The sequence below is a fragment of the Physeter macrocephalus genome, chromosome 20, assembly GCF_002837175.3.
Source record: "Physeter macrocephalus isolate SW-GA chromosome 20, ASM283717v5, whole genome shotgun sequence".
NCBI lineage: Eukaryota > Metazoa > Chordata > Mammalia > Artiodactyla > Physeteridae > Physeter > Physeter macrocephalus.
The window spans coordinates 76,920,042-76,926,393 of NC_041233.1; the positions used below are offsets into that span (position 1 = coordinate 76,920,042).

The 6,352-nt window shown below is 48.9% G+C and overlaps 1 protein-coding gene across 7 annotated transcripts in view; it reads right to left on the reverse strand.

Annotated features, from left to right (window-relative positions):
- Positions 1–6,352, reverse strand: part of EEF1AKMT2 (EEF1A lysine methyltransferase 2) — a 202,441-nt gene that overhangs the window by 4,992 nt on the left and 191,097 nt on the right. For 6 of the 7 annotated variants that reach the window (XR_008616169.1, XR_008616175.1, XR_008616173.1 and 3 more), the window contains exons 4-5: positions 3,615–3,830; positions 1,722–2,090 (exon numbers count right to left, since the gene is read on the reverse strand). The gene's annotated coding sequence lies outside the window, so the exon portion shown is untranslated. Of the gene's footprint in view, positions 1–1,721; positions 2,091–3,614; positions 3,831–6,352 lie in introns of those variants that run through there. The other variant, XR_008616177.1, reaches the window with a different exon arrangement.

A 6,352-nucleotide genomic window follows, 5' to 3' on the forward strand; every position in this document is an offset into this window, starting at 1 on the left:
TGTCCCCAGCATCGGCAGGCGGACTCTCAACCACTGCGCCACCAGGGAAGCCCTTTCTTAACTTTTCATTTTATACTGGAGTATAGTTGATTAACAATGTTGTGTTAATTTCAGGTGTACAGCAAAGTGATGCAGTTATATGTACACATGTATCTATTTTTCAAATTCTTTTCCCATTTCAGTTGTTACATAATATTGAGCAGAGTCCCCTGTGCTATACAGTAGGTCCTTGTTGGTTATCCGTTTTAAATATAGGACTGTGTACATGTCAATCCCAAACTCCCTAAGTATCCTTTCCTCCCACCCTTCCCCTCTGGTAACCATAAGTTCGTTCTCTAAGTCTGTGAGTCTGTTTCTGTTTTGTAAATAAGTTCATTTGTATCTCCTTTTTTTAGATTCCGCATTCCCTTTCTCCGTCTGACTTACTTCACTCAGTATGACAATCTCTAGGTCCACGCGTGTTGCTGCAAGTGGCATTATTTCATTCATTTTAATGGCTGAGTAACATTCTGTTGTGTTATATATATATGTACCACATCTTCTTTACCCATTCCTCTGTCAGTGGACATTTAGGTTGCCTCCACGTCTTGCCTATTGTAAGCAGTGCTGCAATGAACATTGGGGTGCATGTATCCTTGCGGACCATGTTTCTCTCCAGCTATATGCCCAGGAGTGGGATTGTAGGATCATAAGGTAGCTCTATTTTTAGTTTTATAAGGAACCTCCAAACTGTTCTCCACGGTAGCTGTACCAATTTATATTCCCACCAACAGTGTAGGAGGGTTCCCTTCTCCTCACACCCTCTCCAGCATTTATCGTTTGCAGATTTTTTTGATGATGGCCATTCTGACTGGTCTTAGGTGATATCTCATTGTAGTTTTGATATGCATTTCTCTAATAATTAGCAGTGTTGCACAGCTTTTCACATGCCTCTTGGCCATCTGTATGTCTTCTTCGGAGAAATGTCTATTTAGGTCTTCTGTCCATTTTTTGATTGGGTTGTTTGTTTTGATGATATTAAGCTGCATTGAACTGTTTGTAAATTTTGGAGACTAATCCCTTGTTGGCCACACCTTATGATGGTATTATTGAGCCATAAAAAGGAATGAATTTCTGGCACATGTTACAACATGGATGAACCTTTGAGACGTGACACTCAGTGAAATAAGCAGACAGAAAAGGACAAATACTCTATGATTCTACTTATGTGAAATACCCAGAAGAGGCAAATTCACAGAGACAGAAAGTCAAATGGTGGTTGCCAAGGGCTGGGGGAAGGTGGGGATGGAGAGTTATTGCTTAATGGGAACACGGTTTCTGTTGGGGTGTTTTAAAACCTGTGGGCACTAGACAGTGGTGATGGTTGCACAACATTGTGAATGTCATGAGTGCCACTGAACTGTACTGTTAAAAATGTAAATTGCTATTTAGAATAGCAAATTTTATGTTCTACATATTTTACCACGATTTAGAAAAATTAGTAATGCAGTACACCAAAACCCATTGATTTGTACACTTTAAATAGGTGATTGATGTGGTATGTGAATTGTATGTCAATAAATCTGTTTAAAAAAACAAAACAATTGAGGGACATTCTACAGAATGGTCACTGTTCCCCCAGGGGCATGCCACGTGGGCTGCCTCCCTTCCTCTGCGCGGATGCCGTGTCTCTTGTCTGCTCGGGCTGGACGGACTGGGGCGCTTACGTCACAGACGCGTACCTTCTCACAGTTCCGGAGGCTGGAAAGCCAAGATCGAGGTGTTGCATGAGCAGAAGTGGGGACGCGTTTGGACAGCAGGGCCCGGGGCTGGGCAAGGACTCCAGGCGGCCTCCTGGCCCACGGAGCGGCTCACAGCCCTGTGCGTCTGCCGCGATGTTCAGCCGTCAGCCGTTCGCATGACGGAGGGGAGGTCTGAGCCGAAGGAAACCGTGGGTCCCAAAGGCACTGGTCATTTCCACGTTGTCCAGAGCGCTCAGGCCTGGTTTTCTTAATCGCTTTGTTATCTGAACACCCGGCGTTTTGATTATGAGCTGCCGAGGATGGTGACTTCATATGGAGATTTTACCGCCTGAAGGAGTGCACACAAACCTGGCAGGACGAGAGTAAAAACACAGCTTTCCCAGAAATATATTTAAAGAAAGAAACGTTAAGAACCCGGCAGAACGTTAAGGCTGGTACGAAGCGTGAGGCAGCGAGGAGATGCAGGGGGCCAGACCCCCCACCAACAGCCTGCCCCCAGGCCTGCCAGGAACGTGGGTGCGGGCGTCTCCCGGGCCCCCCCGCGCATATGCACACACAAACCTCCTTCCTCCCTGAGCAGGGCACGGCCAGAGGACCGGGGAGAGCTTCTCCGGGCTGGGGTGCCAGTCCCAGTAAGGCCTGTCCCGGACGGGGCACCCGCGGCTAGCGTCTGTGCGGCCTGGGGAGAGCCCCGCCATCCCCCGCTCTCTCCTTCCACAGCCGACGAGCCCCCAGGCTCTGCCTGCCCGCCCCCCCAATCTGGCCTGTGCCCCAGGTGGGCTGCCGAATGCCGGACCAAGGCCAAGTCTCCATGTGCCCGTGTCACGGTGACGGCCAGCCTTTGTCATCCTGAGCGCTCACGTGCGTGTCCTTTCCACCACCAGAGGAGACAAAGCAGGCGCTATTATTTGCATTCTAACAGTCGGGAAATTGAATAATGACAATAGTCCCCCTTGAGTGCGTATGAAGTAGGAACCGTTATCCTCCCCACTTCAGAGCTGGGGGGACGAGGACCAGAGAGGTGCCGACCTGCCCGGTTTGTGGTTGAGCAGGAGCTGAGCCAGGTGGGCTGGCTGCTCCTGGCCCCCTCGGGCCCTGAGGCCCAAGGCCAGGGTGGCTCACCCAAGCTCTAGCCGGAGACGGGCTGGCCCCTGGCCGTACCTCAGCGCCCTGGGCGGGGGAGCGCCCTCCCACCCCAGCCCCCCCACGCAGCGTTGTCCTCCGTCCAACCTTTTCTTGAAAGCAAGACGTCCCCTGGAATGAGCCCACCCGGAAACTTTATTGATCCAAAGAAAAAACTGAATTAGGTTCATAAACTGTCGCTCTTGATACTCTCCGGGGGGCCACCTCCGGTTTCCAGGGCCCTGGGGAGCCCTCCCTGGCAGACCCGTCCCCGTCACCCCGCCCTGGTTCCTGGGGCGCACCTCCACACGGGGCTGCCGGCTGTGTGCTGCGCGGGGACCGAGGGCCTCACCCACATTCTGCCAGGCCCTCCCCTGGCAGGTGAGCCGCGGGGCGCAGTCGTGGCCTGGGGTCCCGGGCAGGGCTGAGGAGAGAGGGGGTCAGGAAGGACACCCCCTGTGTGCCATTTATGAACTGCGCTCAGGTGCTGAGGGGGGCACAGACCCCAGGGGTCCCAGGTGGGGACCCAGGTGGGGCCGCCGGCCGCAGGACGTGCCCGCTCGGCTGCACGTCCGAAGCTGGCGCAGCCTGAGCAGCAGCTGTGAGTGCCCGGAGGGCTGGGCCTCTGCCCCCTGCCCCGGCGCTCCCACCGCCTCCACCACCCAGGCAGCCCGGCCGCCAGCACCACCTACTCGTGGCTCACACACTGAGGTTCTGGCCTTTGGAAAAAGAGTTCTTTGCATCACTTACTTTTGGTCCCACCCGTGTCTGGCTGCTTGGAGGCCCCATCGAGGACCAGAGGGATTTCTAGGAAAGGCGGTCACGTGGAAAGGGTTCTGCAGGCGAGTAATCAGGGAGAGGCTGGGCTGCTTTGGGCTAATATGCCCACAATTCCAGCCGCATCCCCGAAGGTGTCCCGACGCTGTCGTCGCGTCTGAGTCTCTGTAAGGCAGGTCTCCCCGGTGCCTGCAGTATGGAGACAGGCATTGTGAGGCCGAGAAGGGCGGGGCAGCCCGCATCCCCAAACACGTCTGACCGCAGAACCCTTCTTTGGAGGAGCATCTTACGCACCAGGGTTTGGGGCACCTCCCGCAGAAGGCCCTCCTGCTCTAGGCAGCCCGCCGCCATCATGGAGCTGGCGAGGGTGATTCCCTCCGCCTCTTGATGGAAAGAGTCAGCTACTGGAAAGGTAGAAGAATCCCAGCACTGAACTCCTTCCAGTTTCCCTCGACTGTATTCATGCAACATGGCACCAACAGGGAAAATCACACATAGGACATATTTATTTAGAGGCCTGGCCAGCCTCTGGAAATGAGCATTTCAGGGTTGGCCAGGAAAGAGGCTGGAGTTGTGTGGGAGCGTATTTCAATGTATGGCTGTCCCACAATTTGTATTCCAGTCTCCTGCTGATGGACGTGTAGATGGTTTCCGGTGTTTTCACGATTATAAATCATACTGTGGTGAGCCGTGTTGGCATGCCTCCTGTGAAAATGGGCTAGGTTTTCTTTAGAACAATTTTCCCCACACTTGCTGGGTAATAAGCATCACCTTGGAGAGCTTGTTAAATATACATATTACCAGGTCTGTCCCTGGTGGGTCTGAGTTTTAGACCCGGGGAATCTTTTCGTTCTTTCAACAGGATTTCAGTGATTACTGTCATCAGGGAAGTTTAGCCAAGCCCTGATTCTGAAGCAGGAGAACTGGCTCAGCGAACGGGGTTCACAGTTTACTAATTAGATATGCCAATCACGCCAAAGTGGATGTGCCCAGCTCTGTCCCCTCCAGCAATGGAAAAGAATGCCATTTTCCCACGTCCTTGCCAATTCTTTGTACCATGAGGTATTTATTTAAAAAAAAATTTTTCCAAACCTGAAAAGTGTGTAATAATATCTTGTTTTAATATAATTTGCGTTCCCTGTACTTTCAGTGTGGTTAAGCGCTTTTTCAGTGTTTAATGACCATTCAAGTTTCCTTTTTGTGAATTACCTATTCATATCCTTTGTTCACTTTACCATGGGATGCTTGTCTTTTTAAAAGTAGTTTGTAATAATCTTTTATACATTGTGCTCCTAATCCTTTGTCAGTTACCTGTGTTGCAAACATTTATTTCCAGTCTGTGGTTTGTCTTTTCACCTTGTGTATGGTGTCTCGTTGAACAAAAGTTTTAAATTGAATTATAATCAGATTTATTAATCTGATCAATTTTCATTTTGTTATGGTTTCTGCATTTTGTATCTTGTTTAAGACATCCTCCCCTCCCCATAGTTAGAAAACTGGCCTTCTACATTCTTCTCCAGAAGTTTTAAAGTTTTGGTTTGCACATTCAGATCCTAAATATACACAAATTTGCTGTGTGTGCGTGACGTGAGGCGGGGGATTTAATTTTATTTTCTATGTGGATAGCCAGCTGTTCCAACACCATCTTTTAATAGCCCACCCCTCCCCCTCTGATCTGTAATGCCACCTCTGTCAGATGTCAGCTTTCCATATTAGCTTTTATCACTCTCTTTAAATGTGGTCTTTAAAAAACAGCTTTACTGAGATAGAATCCACAACCATACAATTCACCCATTTAAAGTGTACAATTCAAGGGGTTTTAGTACATTGACACACCATCATCATCAGTCAATTTGAGAACATTTGCACCTCCTCTAGAAGAGACCGTGTACCCCCCCCTCACCATTTAGCTGCCCTCCCCGCGTCTCCCCAGCCCTGAGCAGCCCCTAACCAACTTTCTCTCTATACAGATTTCCCTATTCTGGAAATACATGAATGAAACCATATAATATGTGCTCTTTTGTGACTGGCTTTTTTCACTTGGGTATATACCTAGGAGTGGAATTGCTGGGTCATATGGTAACTAGTTTTAATCATTTGAGGAACTGCCAGACTGTTTTCCAAAGCAGCTGTACCATTTTACATTCCCACCAGCATCGTGTGAGCATTGATTCTTCCACATCCTCTCCTACACTTGTTATTATCTGACTTTTAGATTCTGGCCATCTCAGTGGGTGGTGAAGTCGTATAATTACTGTCTTGATTTGCAGTGCCCTGGTGACTAATGACGTCAGGCATCTTTTCATGTACTTACTGGCCATTTGCGTATCTTCCTTGGAGAAATATATATCAGATCTGTTGCCCATATTTAAATTGGGTTGTCTTTTTTATCATTGAGTTGTAAGAGTTCTTTATTCTGGATATAAGGCCCTTATCAGATATATTATTTGCAAATGTTTTCTCTCCGTTCTGTGGGTTGTCTTTGCATTTTCTTGATGGTATCCTGTGAAGCACAAAAGCTTAATTTTGATGAAGTCTAAATTACCTATTTTTTCTTTTCTTGCTCATGCTCTTGGTGTCATATCTAAGAATCCTTTGATAAATCTGAGGCCATGAAGATGTACCCCTATGCTTACTTCTATGAGTTTTCTTTTCTTTTTTTTTTTTTTTTTTTTGGGGGGTGGGTACGCGGGCCTCTCACCGTTGTGGCC